The sequence below is a fragment of the Leuresthes tenuis genome, unplaced genomic scaffold, assembly GCF_036924035.1.
Source record: "Leuresthes tenuis unplaced genomic scaffold, fLeuTen1.0.hap1 SCAF_8, whole genome shotgun sequence".
In the NCBI taxonomy this organism is placed as follows: Eukaryota; Metazoa; Chordata; class Actinopteri; order Atheriniformes; family Atherinopsidae; genus Leuresthes; species Leuresthes tenuis.
In genome coordinates this window covers 18,157,016-18,175,876 of record NW_027325362.1, presented here as the reverse complement: position 1 = coordinate 18,175,876, position 18,861 = coordinate 18,157,016, and the positions used below count along the sequence as shown (strand labels likewise).

At 38.7% G+C, this 18,861-nt stretch overlaps 1 protein-coding gene across 2 annotated transcripts in view; it reads right to left on the bottom strand.

Annotated features, from left to right (window-relative positions):
- pde10a (phosphodiesterase 10A) overlaps positions 1-18,861 on the bottom strand; it is a 60,116-nt gene that overhangs the window by 38,763 nt on the left and 2,492 nt on the right. The gene's annotated exons all lie outside the window — the stretch shown is intronic.

Sequence of the window (18,861 nt, the reverse complement as noted above, 5' to 3'; positions counted from 1 at the left end):
GCCTTTGTGCTTCTGTGTGAATTACTGTTGGTATTTTGGCCCCATAGCCTTGCATTTGCTAAAGAAATCATTTCACCTGATTAATTTCGGCATCAAACTAAATAGAGCATTTACATAAATCATCTTTATAAAAAATAAACGGAATTGGCTGAGTGAAAGAAATCATTGGACTACACTCTTAACAAAAACAGTTAATCCCTACAAAAATAAGACATCGCAGTGCTACTATTGTAATGATGATAGTTATTTAGAAATGCTCACTATAGTCCTGAAGTGGAAGTATAATTCAGTAATAATCATTATTATAACAACAAAAATAATAATGATAATAATCGATGCTATTGTAACAATAATAAAAACTGATTGAATTAGCTAACTTTTGGTCAGTCACATGACCAAAACCTGAACGAGTGGAGAAGACTATATAGCAAAGAATGACACACAATCATTTGACTTCTACTTTGCAGTGTTGAAATTAGGAAGTGGTGCAATTACGATGTGAAACCAGAGAACACCAGAGTGCAATGCTGGATGTTTTTTTTCTCATTTTCTTCTTTTGAAATCATCTCCCAACAATTTCCAGATCTGTCCAACTTGTCAAAAGGCCAACCTTTTGTCCCTGTAAACTGTACACTTTTGATGTTAAAGCTGGCCGAGGAATGCACCAACAGCGAAGGTTATATTTCCAGCACTAATGCAAAAAGGGCATACAATTTATCCACAGTCCTGACAACTAATGGAACTAATGTTGAGCCATAAATCAACAAACAACCAAATAATGTTAAACACTGGTGGTTCAGATTACATGCTCGACAATTATCAACATATCTGTAAATTCATACTGCTTGAATTACAAATTTGTCTTTCACTTAGAGTCGCTGATCAGACAACAAGATCAAGTCCCAAATGAAGTGAGCTTTCTATCTCTACAACCTTTTGCAGATGTGTGCCTGTGGTATCAACGCTCAGAGCAGCTGAGCGGCTTTGACTCTGCAACATGATACAGCATAAAGTGTGCCAGACTCCCTCACGGCTGCAGCATCACATACTGATCATATCGAGACAGAGAGGTGTGGCAGCTGTGGCAGGCTACGTCAGCAAGTGCACCATCAATCACCGGAATTCCTCCACTTGCGAGCAGCTGGCCCATTCAGAGGTCATGCACAACGTAATGGATTCTCTTTGACACTCTCTGATGCTTTTTCTTCCACTTTAACCAAATTTGAAAAGCCTTTAAATGTAGAAACAATACATTAGTTCATTTCTCATCTGTGAGGCTGCCTTTGTTTCTGTCTGTATGTTTCTGTTCATGTGAAATATTAATTCAATATTATTTTACGATGCCCAGAAATACAGGAAACTGATTGCACATAGTGATAAAGGGAACTAAATACATGCATCTATTTTGATGGAGGGAAAAAGAGCTAAGTCCAAAACTTCTTAAGAGATAATTCATGATCATGATAATGATACTTAAACATAATTTGGATGTCATCTCAGTTTGGAAAAGCCTAGCAAGTCAACTTCAGTTCCATAGTTCTAGCATGAAAGTTTTTTTTTTTCAGATATAAAACTGGGATCAATAAAGAATTCTGCAATTAAATACAAACAAGAAAAACAGAAAAGTTAAAAAAGGAGCAGCAAGGAGCTGATGAATCTCTTTCAGATCCTTTGGGGTTCACTTCTCTGTACCCTCCTTTCACTTCAAATAACTTATGCACACACATTTAGATAGAACACAAATGTTTGGTAACCTTTCCCCGCAGAGCTTATGACTGGAAGTTTATGAGCTTACGTGAGAAGATTATGGATGAAGATGTAGTGAATGTGGTTGCTCACAAGGGAATCCACAACCCTGTGTGTGACCCACCAGTGAACCCCTCTGATCCACAGCTCTCCAGAGTGGCAGAGCAACTGTTTTTCATTGGTGGATTATTGCATAACAAGAAGTAACTGACCAGCCTGTTATTTAAACTGTGTTTAGATTAGTCCACATAGTATGAAATATACCTAAACCACCACCAGTAATTTCCTAAATGTCCTCTGAGAATTTGGAAAGCTAAAGGAGAATTGTTGGAAAAGACTTATTGTTGTAGAGAGATATGTGTTTGTACACAACAAATAACTGTGCTTGTTCCGTTCTGATAGATGTTTCTATAAGACAAAGTTATTCATTTAGATTCTCAAATGTCAAAAGAAACCAAAGCAACAGAAAGGTTTTTGGCAAATCTTGAGCTGTCAGATGTTTGCTGTTCTATTTTAAGTACGCAAGGCAATCTGCATTTTGTTAGGGACACATTGTTGGTTGCTTGGGAGCCACCCAGCATCACTGATAATTAAGTGTGGAAGTGTTGGTTTAGCACACGTCGTATATTTGAACATATATTATAATATTTATTTTCTATACTGATGTCTATGCATTTTACTACACTGATTCTGATGAGATACTGTGCCAGTCAATGTTGGAACTGTAAAAATATTTGATCTAAGTAAACAAAAAAAAGGATCATACAGTAAAAATCCTTCCTTTGTATTTCAGTAAAGGTTAGAATTGGTTAACCGGAGCTGCTTTGAGGTGGTTTTATTTGTTTTATTGTGTAGTTAACGGGGCACAAAATCAAAACTTTAAAGAAAAGAAATCAGCATAATCTTACATATTTAAACAGTAACTGCGTATCCCATTATCACAAGTTCATATGTGAAATCCTTGTCAAATCTCTGTAACAGAGCGGCCAAATAGATGGGGTAGATTTCCCTTTGTTGAAGTAGGAAAAAATGCAGATATGACTTTCACCAAGAAAAAAATGAAAATGAAAAATAAATAGAAGAGGGTATGTCATACGTAGACAGGTCAAGAATGTGGTTTTTTTTGTGGCAAACTTTGCTTCATGGTGCGTTCTTATTCTGGAAAGAATTTACTTCGCACCACAGATTTAAGTGCACTTCAGAATATCCATGAGGAATCTCCCAGACTTGATCTGTATCAGTTTGGACGGGGAGCACATGCTCCTTCCTGAGTTAAGAATACCCTGACACCAAATTCTGAATCCATCTATAAATGGATAGCATATGTGATACAGAAAAAAGGTATGGAGACCAAAATCATAATGATCAATTCAGCCGAACTTTCATCTATCTTTATATGGGATGTGGGTGTCACATGCAGATGCTTTCTGCGGTTGTTGGTTAAAAAAATAGAGCTGCTTTACTGTTGTCCACTGGAGATCAACAGCTGACTGAAGGGTGAGTTGTCGGCAGCCATGCTGAACTGTTCTAGTCTCGCGGTTGCTTTAGCAAACACCCTCTGATGAGTATACTGAATATCTCCCAACAGAAGAGCTGCACACCTTCAGACATGTGCGTACAAGCTCGCTCTGAGTCTTACCCCCTTCACCCCACATGAAAGACCTCATCCACTTAAGCACATTTCGGATTCAAGGCACTGTACAAGCTTTTTGTGCACTGCACACACACAGACCTAAGTGAAACATTTACAGATCACATGCAAACATGAACACACATACACACACACAGGAGCATACTTACATCTACGCAGGCACACACACGCACACATCACATGCAGCAGACACACACCACAGAGACTTCCAGTCCCCTCCCCCCAACTGAATAGTCTGTTCTGACAATCCACAGGACAGCCGGAGCATTGACGTCAGAGGCAGGCCCATGAAAATACAGGGTCCCTGGGGGGGTTGAGGGAGTTATGCACATCTTCACAGCTTGGCTTGCAACTAGTTCAACAACCAAAGAGCATATAACTGCCTCTGTTTACTCTTATACGTCGAAAAACTCCACAATAATAATAAAAAAAAGGTCCATATTTACACAAAGCCTGCCATGCACAAATTTGCATGCGACTGCAATGCGGCTCATCTCAAAAGTGACGTCCATTGACGTCATTGCACTGTGATCCATTAGGACAAATGGGAGATAGGTGTATAATTTAAGTTATTGAAAATCACAAATCACAGCACACCATTACCTGCCCTTTGTCGTCATAATCACTGCCATTTTGAATAACTACTGTCAGACTGTTGTATATTAGACATACCCAGAGGAAAGGCTTGTTTCTCCCATAGACATCTTAAGTCCCAGAAGAAAAGATGACATCTTTGTTTATCGCTTCATGTTACGAAACTCGAAACTGTTTTTCTTTTTTTCTACTGAGACATCAGTAGAACATGAGGCCCATTAATCGTATTGATCTCGCACTCTCTCTTCCTCTCAACATTTTAAAGATTGTCACAGTGTGTAAACCGATGTAAGCTTGTACAGGTAAATAGTCCTCTATATTGTTTCAGGCAATAGGTTTTCATTCGCTAGCACAGCAAATATGATGGGGATATTTTGAAATGTCGCAAAAATGAAATGTGCATTAGACATAACTGGTTTGAAGCAAAAAACTAGCCTGTGTTGTGTTGCAAGAGAATGGCTGTATAGTCTACAATGGTTGTAGTTGTAATTCAGTAAAAGAAGTAGATGTCTTAACAGGAAACAAACCTTGAGGAGGAAAAAAATTGTGGTAAACAGTCATAACAGGACACGAGGCCCATTAATCACATTGATCTCGCTCTTTCTCCTCCTCTCAACATTTTAAAGATTGTCACAGTGTGTAAACTGATGTAAGCTTGTACAGGTAAATAGTCCTCTAGATTATTTCAGGCAATAGATTTTCATTCGCTAGCGCAGCAAATCTGATGGGGAGCTTTTGAAATGCCACAAAAATTAAATGTGAATCAGACATTAACGGTTTGAAGCAAAAAAAAACTAGTCTGTGTTGTGTTGCAAGAGAATGGCTGTATAGTCTGTATATAGGCTGTAATTCAATAAAAGAAGTAGATGTCCCAACAGGAAACAAACCTTCAGGAGGAAAAAAAAATTGTGGTAGACAGTCATAACAGGAAAATGACAAGTCACATAAGTTTACTTTGTGTCGGCCTAGACCCAAAACAGCTGGTGAGGTCAGATGAGATTTGCAAACACTTAGTTTTTGTCAAGTCTCTTTTGAAACTGGCCAAAACCGTCTTACGTCAGTGTATATTAGTCAACAAGGCTCCAAATTTAAACAACCAAATAGGCTTTTTGTTTCTACCCGTAGATACGACCTATGGGGGCATCCTCTAAACCTCTGCCCCTATACACAGCAGGAGTGAAATATGGCTCATGTGAGCATTTTCACATAGAAGTGAATGTCTTTCTCAAGTGATTTTGTACCACTCATTCGTACTTTTTCAAATTCCTGTGAAAAGAAATTTCACATTTTACATTTTACTAATTGCAAAACTGTCCAAGAAAACACGACTATCCCTATCATGCTTGCCACTATTAACCAGTTGTACTGTGGATAAAAACGAACAGTGTGGCAATTAGATTGGCTTTCAAACCCACAAAATCAAACAATAGTATCCAGCACACGGCAGCAAAAATGTCGTATTCAAATGTCATGTGTTTGGAAATCAACAGAAAAAGTGCAGCTTGGGTCTCATCTCACTCATTCACACTTGTCAGAGCTGTGTGCCAACAGTTTTTGTTTTGCCTGCACTCTGGAGTATTTCCATCATTATTTTGAGCCTTGTTAGATAATAAGTCCATTGTTAATGTTGGCTCCCACAAAAAATGGCAACCAAAACCCAAATGGAAAAAAGAGGTGGCATGTAATGAAAACGCTGTTGTCATATTGTATGTCCTCTGAGATTATTCTGCACCAAGTATGTCTGTATGTACAAAAAACTGTGTATCAAACAAAGTATCAAAGTCTTGGCTTTTAAATACAGCCATTCATTTCAGTTTAAAATGGTGAAACAAATCCATTCATAGCCAGAAACACTGGACTATTAAAGGCATGACTTTAATCTTTGGTGCCTGAGAGGTTACCTTCTTTAGAAAACTGGGATCTGATTTGGGTGTTTAGAGCTCCTAATGGATTTGCAGTTAGGACAGAGAGGAGCAAATAAAGCATGGAGAGGCTGGTCTCCAATAAGTTAACATCTATTTTCTGTGACCTACTAAGCTGTGGAACTCTTTTTGCGTTATTTTCTGATTCTGCAATGTTTAGTCTCTCACCGGTAAATTTGGATTGTTTTCGCCTTGTTGCAATACTTATTAGTCTGGATCTAAGCTAAGACTAATATCTAATAATAAATCTGAAATCTCCAAGAATTCATAGCTGATGCCCCTCCTTCAATAAGAGCCGCCATCATTCAGATAAGTAATGGAGCAATAAAATCCATTCTGTAATCTCAAATGTGTCAAGCTGCAGATGATAAACCCACCTGAGCTTGAGACTGGAGCATCTTCTAAAATGTGATCATCCATCCACAGTCGGTGACCTACACAGTTGTTGCAAGCAGTAACTCAGGTGTGACTTAGAGGACATCCTTCCATATAATTAACAAGGTGACAGAACAATAAGGGTCCCAAGTAATGGATCTATTTTATGATCGGCAGAATTTTTGTCATCACTGGCGCGTAAGTGGAAGCGGTGTATAGATAAGCAGTGATTACTTGTGTCCACTAATAAAAATCTGTAATTTCGCTCTAACTACTCATGTAGTATTGGCACATATACAGAAGTTTTTTATTTTTATTTTTACATTGATCAGGATAGCAACTGCTAAGTTTATCTCTGCTAAAACAAGTCTGACAAGGAAAAAGATGAGAAATTTGAAAGGCTTTAGACAGACTGGGAATTTAGCAGATTACCTAAACTACCTTATTTGAATGTAACCTAGAAAACTACCAGCTACAGGAAATGTTACATGATACGAGGTAAAATTGTAAAAAAAAAATCTTCATTTCTCTGCCATGTGAATTTAGCTAAACCAGGGGTTTGTTTAAAGGGCACATGATTGACTACTGTTGTGTTGGTCAATACTTTTTCCCACTTTACAGCCATTAACTTGGTGAGCACAATGTCATTATATCCAAGAAAATCAATGACTAGACTTACAAAAAAGAGAAAGATGTAATAAACCACCATTTTCCTTTAAGCTGCACCAGTTACGCCTCCTGACTAAGGGAAATGAAACTGTTTCATGGGAACTGCTAGTGGTACATAATTGCTGACACCCTGCCAAAGCCAAATATGGGAATTAATCGTATAAGGAACTTCTACACTGGAAGATTATTTTAAGCAACAGACACAAGTACAGAGGAAATTATTTTCAGTGAGAAAATAAGAAAATGAGACTAGAAAATCTAGAATTTGATTCCAGCAACACATTAAAAGAAATGTTGGCAGAGGGGTAAAAAAAGAAAAGTTTATATAAGATACATGCAACACAATTCTACAAACAGCAGATTAACTGGTAACAGGTGAGGGTGTCAAGATTGGGTATAAAAGCAAGCAAGGATAGGTGTGGCTCACCACTTTGTGCCAAACATATTGATCATGAAAATCACTGATCACTTAAAAATAATATATCTCAGTTGCAGAGAATTTTGGTCTTATAACATGTACAGTGCATAATATTATGAGGAGATTCAGGAAGTCTAGGGAAATCCAGAAATGTAACCTCAAACTATATCAGTCAAAGAGAAAGTCATATATGAACTCTTTAAAGAAATGGGATATGTTACGGTAATGGATACATGCCAAAGATGAGAAGGACCATCCAGGCAGTAATCAGCAAGATGTACAAAAGCCATGATGATATGGTTGTGTATCGTTGTTCATTGTATGGATGACTTGTGTAGGTAGGAAAACACAGGCAGGAAAACACAGCCCCTTCTAAACAGACTGTTTAAGGTGAGACTGTTGTGCCTTGGTTGTGGCTTGCTGCTCTGTTTGTAAGGCACAGCGTCGAATCTAGGATTGAAGCTCATACACCTTTGAGCTGCCAGTGGAGGCAGTCACTAGTCTGAATCAGTGTGTATGTAAGGAAGAGTTGGCATGATGAAACACAAAGCTGTAGACACCGAAACGGATGTCATTACTGAGGTGTTTCCACTGACATGTGCTGTACAGTATCTGTTTGGTCAGTTTGAATGAGCAAAGACAAGTAATTGTTGCATATAGGTTTGTTGCAATACAGAACAGTCTCTTTGTGAAAAGGGAAACTGTCTCACAGCAGCTTCTGCAGATGCCATGAATTGCATTGGTTCATGTCAGGGGACCTTAATTTCTCTTTTCTATATGTACATGAGCATGAAAAAAACCCACATCTCTAACTGCTCTCTCGAAATGGTACAACCATTGAGGGATAAACAGGAAGCCAACGCAGAAGGGCAAAAAGCTGCAGTTTCCTAAGCAGCCACTTGAGGATGGCCTTAAAAAAACAAGTCAGTTGATGCAGGCCCCCTGTAATAATGTCAAACTTTCAGTAGTAATCAACATGTTTATAGCCTTTCTCAAATGGTTTTGGTCTTTATAGCTAGCTTGTCCATTCATGTCAACTGTGTGAGAGGTAATTTTTTTTTAAGAACTCATCTACTTGAATCATATTCAGGTTTACACATTATTACGGATTTAACTACTTTGAGTAACAAGAGATTTAGCAATGCACTGTGTGGCTGAATTTCTGTGCTGATCCTTGCGCTACACTTCTGGCAGCAAAAACTTAGCAATGTGATATCTAAACAATGAAACTGAGTCCTCAAAACATTCATCCTTTATATACAGTCTGATTATACTCAGATCTGGATACAGACACAATGCCCCGTTAGGACGTGTTCCAGTTGATAGTCTGCAGATAAAAGGTATGCCATGCATGTACACAACAAATCAAGTCAATGGACAAGTCTGAGGTCACAATAAATTGCCAGATCCACACAGAGCCATGTGCATCCTCTCTGATGATAACATTTGCTTCATGCCGACCAAACCGCACACACTCTCCAACTGAAATACATTACATTGAAAGCTGTGCTGTATGTCACACAAAAAAGGCCCAATTTGTGTCCATTAGCACAAAGAGCCTATATTGATTTTCATTTATATTTTATCATGGGACCAGGCTGATACAGAAGGGGTGAGGAAAAAAAAAAAAAGCAAACAAAAGCGGCAGAAGCAGACTAACTGACATGAGACGATACTGAATACCAATGTCAGTATTTTTTTCTCAGGCTCTTGTAATAAATCATTAAATCATCACTGTGATACTATTGTAATGTACAACCCAGGCAAAAATGATGGAATCGCCCCACTTGGATCTTTATTTTTCAGCTGAAGTAGAAGAAAAATGATGGAAACGTGAACCATAGAAATCTGTGAGCACTTTGTTGCACCTCCTCTGGCTTTTCAGACAGCTTAAATTCTTTCAGGCATGGACTTCACAAACAAAAATTTACGATTCACCACTTATTATCACTCTCATCCAATCATCGACAGTCCATGACTGCCTCTCTTTAGGCCACTGTAACCTTGCTTTCTTCCATTTAGGTGTCAGTGATAGTTTACACTTGGCTTTTGTGGATCCCGTTACCTTCTTCCGGTTTCATAGTATTTGGTCCCAGACATTAGCGCCTGCTTTTGCCCATTTAATTTCTTTTGTTGTGTATTTTCTTTTTCCAAGACACACTGCTTTGAGTTTTCTGGTCGTGACGCTTTGATGTCTTCCATGGTCGACCTGTATGTTTCACTTTTTACAACGTTCCTGTTTTGTTTGGACTTGCTCCAAATTTTAGATGTAGCTGACTGGGAACAACCAACAACTTTTGTGTCACACTCCAAATTAAATTGCCTTCTTCGAGGATCCTTTCCATTGTTTCCACTGACAAGGGCCATGTTTCCTACCAATCAGCCAGGTGAAACAGCTCTACAAGAACGGCAGACTTCTTTGCATATTTAGACTTGTGCAGGTATTTGTTTTGGAAATACACACTACAAGAGGACTCCATATTTTTTTTCTTCTACTTCATCTAAAAATATGCTAAATGAACATCCTCCAACATTTTGCCAGGGATTGAAGTAACTGAACAGTTCAGCACCAGAGGAATGACACCTCTGATAAATTTTAATTTGATATACATTTAACTAAAAAATTGGGAAAGGCACATATAATTTCCCAGATACATTCCTAGAGGTCAGAGGTCAGGCACCCCTGGAAGGTGATGGGTATTTTTGTGCATCACTGCAACCTGAAGGCTGGACGCTGTAAAAAGTAAAAAAAAAATAAAAAATACACAAAGGACATCCAAACACTAGACGTAAGCTTGTGAGGCAACTCTCCTGAGGGCAGTCTGAATGCTGAACAAAACATCTGCAAATTCTGAGCACTGACAGAATTTCTGCCTTTTTTTTTTTTGACTTAAACCCGTGAGTCTTGATTTATGTTGAAGATGTTATTTCCCAATAAATCAAAAAAATCTCAGCCAAGAGGATTTAGTTTTTTTTCTTTTCTTTTCTTTTGCCATTCTCTCATCAAAGCTACTAAATTATGTATTAAATTATTATTAAATTATTATACATAAATTATTATGTACAAATTATATCTTATTTATCCAATGTTTTGTCTATTCAAAGCTTGTTCACTCCATGACTCACTGTGTAGTTGCTTAAAACTGTAATGTCATGATCCCTGATGAATTTCACTGTGCATTCCAATAGTTCAAATGCAGATAGTTTAAGCTATCCTCTGCTTGTGGGCCACATGCCGACAAATTTAATGTGACCGTGTTACATCTCAAATGCTCTCAGTAGCTGGCTGTGGTTTAGACCTCACACTGCACAATTTATAAGGCAAAAAAAAAGGGGATGAATATTTAGGGAGAAATATATAAAAGAAATTTTAATAAGGCTTCTATCGCTGCAAGACAGAAAACCCGTTCACAACAGGCAGGTGGTGCAGAAATGTGGTGTGGAGCTGTGTGCAGCGCTGCAGTAAAGAGAACCGCAGAAGGCACATGAATCAAAAAGAAAAAAAATTAAGTGGGTGAAAAAAAACGTGATGAAAGAAGTGTGTAGGGGTGGTGGTGGCGGTGACGGTGGGGGGAGGGAGAGGAGGGGGTCGCATTTGCGTCAGAGCCAGAGCCAATGAAGTCAGAGATGGGGCAGGCTCGAGCAGGAGATGCTGTTACTGCCACTCAACAGCACCCGCTTGGGCCTCATGTCCTCCACATCACAGAGCTCGCACAAATTATACCTGCTTGAACGTCTGTCACACACGCATACACAGTAAAATGTCATTTATGTGCATTACACACATACTCTGCAACATTCACCGACACTGAAATTAGCAGCAGCAGATGTATTTTATAGCCTTCAGAATGAAACATCAGGGAACGATTTCCCTTCGTTTTCGTGTCAGAAATAATACCTGAAATTGTTTTGGTTTTTTTTTAACATTTTTCTCAAAAAAACAACAATATTCCTTACAATAGTGTTTACTCTTTAAACAGCATCATGCCGAACAACATCAAGTTTATGATTATTCATTCAAGTAAATGCAGCATATAGACTGATGACAATTCCAGAACCAAATGGCTGCCACAGGATGCTAATACAGCAAAGGAACCAGAGTTTTGTTGTATTAAAACTATATTGCCAGAAAATTAAATACACTTTCTGAGGATTTGCTTTAAAGTGTGCTTAAACTTTAACTGGTTAAACAGAGCTTTTTTTGAAAATGCACATTTGCTAACTTGCTAAAAAAAAAAGCAAAGGCAATGTCAGAATAAAAAACGATGATCAAACAAAAACAAAACACGTATTCTTTTTTTTTTTTGTCTCTGAAATGCATCAAGCCATGCTTACACACACACTTTCACATTCACACATTCAAATCCTGTTTTCAGATTAGCAGTCAGTGTTTTTGTTGACACCCCTTCTGACCTAGATTATTACGTCCGTAATTCTAGAGGATGATGATGAGCATGTGGTCAGAGATCTGTGGGGGAGGGGGAGAAAGAAGAAAAAAAAACACAACGGTACTCGTTGGCTTTGTTGACGTCAGGCAGCGGTGTAAAAATGCTTCACTGAGCAATCTTGTAAATCTGCAGGAAACACAGGAAGTCAAACGAGCCTCTTCAGATGTTCTCATGACTCGCAGGTAGCTGAGCTTGAAAGGTCTGCAGATGATTTTTCATTTATATTTGAGCTAAAACAGATTGTAGATTCTGGCTGTTTGTGCCGCAGCAACAGCAAGAGCAGCGGCTGCAGCTCTGCCGACAGGAGTCACATCCTATAGGTGATGACGCAAGCAGGAGACATGAGCCGTGACCTCATCGACTCCCTATCAAACCATCACACTGCTCTCTACCTTGCACACACAAACGTACACATGAGTTACTGCTGGCTTTACAAGGGGCAACCGCCCTCCTTTTAGTGCTGTACGTCGCTGCTTGTTCAACACAAACATGGGGCCATGCTAACAATGTCCTGGCCAAAAGCATACCTTGTAACAAACAAACAGAGCATTGGGTCATTCCCTATACACAACCTGCCTGTGTGTATTCTTGTGACAATGTACAGTGAGTGTGTGTGTGTGTGTGTGTATAGTGTTTGACCCCGCTCCTTGAACACAACAACGCAGTTCACAGCATCTACAAAATTTTCTTTCTATTCTGTCTGTTGTCATACGTTTGATGATTATTCGTTACAAAAACTATGCGATTTAAAGATATGGAATTATTCCTCACCTTTGCAATTATCTTCAACAAAAAACAAAAAAGTGCAGTTAAACTCTTTAACTAATATTCATTTGGCACATACGTTAAATTGTAAAAAAAAAAGGAAATATTGTCTTTCACTGATGAAAAGGATTTTTAAAAAACCTGCAATGTATTGTTTTGCTTTCATGTTATTCACTTCCTGTCAGTGTTACGAGCTGTGTTAAAAAAAAGATAAATACCCGTTAATGCAAAACTAAAATAGTATGTGCTATACGAGTCTAAATAAATCAATCTTTGCCTCAGATAAGCCAAATGACTTCAAATGCAAATTAATAAAGGGAGATAAAAGAATTCGGGTACTAGCTGGGGGGCTGAGTGGCACAGGGGCTGCCTGCAGCCCTCATCAGAAACCAAACAAAGTCCATATGAATCACAGGTGAGAAATATGGGTGCTGACGTACAAGCCTGTCGATCTCAGTGCACAGGCCAAGCAGCCAGACATCAGGTCTGAATGTTTACTGATAACACACAGACACAGTCCCAATCCATTCATGAACTTAAGTTACTCACACACATACACACACACACCATCACCCTAGCCTTGTCTTTTACTCCTACTTTAATCTGAAACTCTTTATCTATGGCCATTTCATGAGCTGCAAGATTTCCTTCAGTGCGGTAACGTTCCTCAAGTTAAAACTCTAATAAGTTTAAGCTTGTTTGCCACTGTTGTCAATTTGAAAAGTGATAAATGCAGCCTGATGTAACAAAATTATTTTTATTAATTAAATGCAAGGAGGAAGGGGGAGTGGGTTGTCTCATAAATCGGTTATTTTTCTAAAAATCTTTCTGCGGTAGAAGGTCTGAAAATAGAAAGAATGGCAAAAGACATATTGTAATATTAAGTTGCTGATTGTCTGCTTTGTGTTTATCTGATGCAACTCCCTGCATTTCATCTTTATACTTTAGCCCCTCCTAGTGTCTGCCTGCACGAGAACACAGACGGAAGCATCCGCAGACTATCAACAAATTAAACACAATTATAAGGCTAGACTTGACAGAGGAAAAATCCAGACAAAAAAAAAATCTGTATTATGAAATGTGCATTTTTGGCCCTTTCCCAGAGTAAATCTTGGTGTGCACCATTGTAATCTGCAGTACACATTAAGACCACTATGAGGCCTTCTTTTACAAGTCGAGCTTGTTCCAAACCGCCTGCAGACACAGCCCTCAACGACAGAGGCTGTGGGCTGCTGGGCATCTTTGTCTGAAGAGAAGAGCATGAAGATGTGTATGTGGTTTAAGCACTAAGTGCTCTATGACGTCAAAAGGGCTGCACACAGCTGTGGCAGCCTGTGCTGCACTTCCACACACTATTAGCAAGGTGGGCACAAAGCCAAGCTAAAGAGATACACATGGTGTGCTGCTGGATCGAGTGCTAATGTATGATGCTGCAGAGCTGCCACAGTTTAATCTATGAGCACAAAGCATTCAACAGGATGGGGAACTATGCTCTCAACAGTCTAAATTCAACATAAAAATGTTCCTGGCCTTTTCTGTACAGATCTCCTGTTTTATAGGGAAAAGGGTTTGGCGTTTCTGTGAAAGGAAGCCATTTTATAATGTTCCTAAGGATGCATTGTCACTGAGGTGGAGGCGTCATCATTGTTACGTATGAGAGAATGTAGTGTGAAAAGCATTTGCTCTAATGGCTGTGACACATCAATAAAAAGAAGAGACAAAATATTTTAAAACCACGTAACATATTAATCTGCTGATTAAAGCTTATGAACAATCAACCAAGCTTGTACAAAAACCTTTTATGAACCATAGTATAATACTGAGCATGTCTGACATGCATAATATAAATACAAAATGGTGCAGTTTGTGATGTAAATGGTGGTGCTCTTAAAAATAAACAGTAAAAATGATCACACAAGTCTGCAGTGCCCAGCAGCTCCATAAACCATTTGAGTTTTTTGTGGATAGATTGATATTACAATATGAAAGAAGCATTGTTCAATCATTGTTCAATTTAATTCTTTTTTTGCCTTGAGACTGCTGCTGAAAACTGGTGAGAAGCTAAAACTAGTACAGCACATGGTCCCTGACAAAAAATAAACAAATAAATATGAAAATAAATATAAATACATTGTGTGTTACATTAACTCTTGTTAAAGCTTGACTTCTTCACATTGCTGTTTCACCAAGACCATTGGGAGGAAATCAAACTAGCAACACATTCACACATCACGGTTCATGCCGAACTTTGCACAGGTATCAAACTGTAACTGGAGGAGCAGGTCATTTGCACAGCTGAGGGCTGTTAACCAGCTGTGGTGGTGGGTGGTGGGGGCTGGAGTGGGCACCCACGAGTGGCCCTATAATTGACAGGTCCGGACTGCACACTAAGAAGCAAGACAAAAACTGCTTTGTGGCCCTGATATGAATCTCAATGCCTTCGCTTCTACTCCTCCTCTCTTGGCCCTACTGTGGATACCTGAGCGAACAAAAACAATCTCCATGAAAAAAATACGAGCTAGAGGACTTAAATTCAGCAGTGCATGAATAACATAAAAGCAACACAGAGACGAGAGTTTGTTTTCAGGTTCTGTTCCAGATACACAAGTATATACAGAAGCCATTTAGTTTGAGCAAAACTTAAATAAGCTTCAGGATAGGTTTGTTAACAGCATTTAGGACACTGAATTTTTTGCTCAGACCTTTGTCGTGTTCCTGAATAAATAGCTACCATTTCAATAAAAGATATAACATTGTAGTTTAAAATTTGATATTGCTTTAACAGTGTGCTTGTATTGTTGTGCCAAACCTGCATCAAAGCATCCAGGATGGCATTTCTGAGTGGGAGGAGTTCAGTGGGTGTGTACCCCCTAAGTAGTCACAGATGCCATGCACAGTTGGAGAAGGAAGCTCCCGGCTCTACTCTGTGATAGCCAAGGGAAACTCTCATTCAGGCACGGGCCCAAAAAGATACGCAGCCAAATGCTGCACTGCAAACAGGTCGCATCTTTAATGCATATGTGCAGTTATGAGGAAACATTATAGTCATTTAAAGTCATTCACTACGCCCATGGGTTTGTACTGATATAACAGAGGGTTGGTTCATTTAAGTCACAAAAATTAAACTTTTTTTTGTAGAGCTCAGTCTTTGGAAAACTAAAATCCATGTTTTCACACACAAACTGTGTTGAGTCTCGCCTCGCGTGTGTGGGTTCAGTCACGCTAGCTTAATGAGGTTAAGACTCCCACAAAGTATGTCCAGTCCCAAAACATGCGTGTTAGTTTAAATGCTACTATTTAATTAACCATAGGAGTGAGGGTGAGTATGCATTGCTGTTTGTCTCATTTCATTTCTGAAAGGCTAGCAACCTGTCCAGGGTGTACCCTACATTTTGCTCAGTGCTAGCTGGGTTAGGCTTGTGCTGCCCACGGCCTTTAAAAATTGCATTAAATATTGTCTCTCATCCAGAATACTTTTTTCACTAGTTTCATTTTCACTCCGTGACACCAATCAAATGACTGACCTCCAATAGAAACTCTCACAACATTAGCTTACTGGTCTTACGACTCCCACCAAATCTGCAAACGACACAAAATGTGCCTGAGAAATGAAATACATCACTTTCAAAGTTGTGCTTGGTGTAAGAAACGACAGATACAATTTTATTCTGCACAAAGGAAATTATTTTAATTTCACACCCATTTCGCAGATGACCAGATCAACTGTGTTAGCAACCAACTGTCAAACGAATCTGAAGGGAACTGAAATGTTGCTTCATATAAATGCTCTTGCTTCCATTACCTGGTGTGGAGTGAGTAAACCAGGCTGTGTAGTTTTTCATCATAGGGTGGCAGTATAGGTTAAGATGTGCATGGCTGTCGCTAGCCAGAAAAACCTCACGGAAGGAGATATAAACAAAGCCACTCGCCTTGGCAGTATACAGGAGAGAAAACTGAGAGGTCTTCAGGAATGAATCGTCATCTGGGTATGTTGTGATTATTTTTCAGGTGAGTAAGGTTTATTCTCAAGAAGAAGAAACAGATTCTTGTAATATTGAGTAACATGTTCCCTACATCAGAAACTATTTACATCAAGCATTTACATCCACCCAAATGTGCATCAGCTGGCAATAAAAGTATTTTCAGATGTTTTTTTTTTTAATTATTTTTGCTGCTTCCATCAAGCTTTTCTTACGCAATACTTCAAAATGCTCCCAAAGCAACATCAATAAAAACATGACTACTATCATAAGTTGCGCTCATATGCATCCATTTTTGCATTTTAGGCCTGGAACACATTCCAGAAAACCTTGGACAAGGGCAATTTAATGCTGGGAAATGACGTAGAAAAATATATCACAATGTTATTTAAAACGGGTCAATAGATAATCTAATCATGATTTGGTATAGAAGCCCATTACAAGCTGAGTCACCGAGGAGCAAATATGATCAGAGGATCACCGGTTTGTCGACAAATGTGTGAAAAAAATCATTCACATTTTTTTAAACAAAGTCCCTCAAAGACAGATTGGAAAGCAAGTTTCTCCATCAACATTACATTTTATCTATAAGCTATTCAATAAATATGCAAGAATTTCAGTGTGCAAAGGGCAAGGAAATAAGCCTAAGCTTGACTCCTGTGTTCACTGCATCAGGAACCGTTTCTCATCTATACCCGATAGAAACACACTGGGCAAGGAATAACTGAGGGAAACCTTTGTCAAGCTCTGCAGTGTGGAGTCATATTCACAATTTACCCTAAAGCTTTGTTGGACAAAAAAGAAGCCTGACATTAGCCTTGTCCACAGGCAGCACTGACTTCTCTGGACCCTGAAGCATCAGGATGGACTCAGATAGGCACCAACTGGAAGCATATTGTTGTCAGACCAATCAGTATTCAAATTGTTCTTTGAAAGAAATTAACTATGTCTGCTCCGGACCAAAAATTAAAAGGACAATAAAGATTGGTATCAGCAACGAGTCCAAAGGTCAGGCTCTGTGATGGCATGGGCCTGTATCAGTGCTCATGGCAAAGCTCAGGTACACTTATGTGATGCAGAAAGGTTTATTGAGAAAGATATGCCGCCTTCTTGATAACATTGAGTCCATGCTCTTTTATACAAGACAAGGAGGAAGTACTGTTGCAGATGTGAAAAGCAAAAATGGATGTATACTAACAAATTAAATTAAGTTAACAAAAAAAAAGAAAACTGTAATTCCACTCATTTAGATTTTGATTGCATTTTATTGCAAACATAATGAAATATTTTATATTTTGTCTTCTTAATTTAGAATTTATTATGCATGCACATAGTTTAATATATAACCTTCACACAAAACTTAAAAGATGTTATTTTGTCCCATTCTTCCTTCAAATACGTCAAGGTTTCTACATTGTCTTGTTGAAAAATGCTCGTATGTCCGTAGAAAAGATGTGGTCTTGAAGGCAGCATATTTGGCTATAATCTCAACTTTTCTGAATTATTACTGCAAATCACAAACGTGTTAATGAGTTTTGCCAGGGGCACTTATGCAACCCCATGCCATCACGGAGCCTGGTGCTTTTGGACTTGTTGAACTGGATTGTTCTTTTCCTCTTCTGTCAGAATCACACAACATCTGTTTCTTCCAAAAAAAGATCTGAAAAACGTATCGGTCCGACCACAGAAAACATTTCTACTGTGTGATGGTCCATCCCAGGTGCCTCTGAGCACACAGAAGTTGACTGCCTGTGGACAAGGTTAACATAAGGCTACTTTTTAGCCTGGCAAAGCTTTAATAAAAATTTGTAAATGTAACTGCATACCTTTGAGCTTGACAAAGGTTTCCCTCAGTAAATCCTTGCCCATGTGGTTGTATCAGCTATAGATGAATGATGGCTCTTGATGCAGTGCTGTCTGAGGGATCAGACAACATAGTTCTTCAGCTTAGGTTTGTGCCTTTGTTCTTTACACACTGAAGTTCATAGTTAATTTAAGTTATGCACCATATAGGGAGAAATATGCCTTCCAATCTTCATCTTCATGTCCATTTGCTCATACAACTGCTAAAAACGTAAATATAGGTTTACTTCCTGTTTTTTTGTTGTCATCATGATACAGACATGCTGGCTTAGTTCCTGTAGTCAAATAGACAATACAAGCCTAGGACAACTTTGAGTAAGTATTACAGGTTGGAAAATGCTGCTCTCCAATGGCAACTCTAAACTCAAATCTTTCTATCTCTTACAGGAGAAAAAACACAGGAAGTCATTTTCTCTTGTTGAGGACCCAG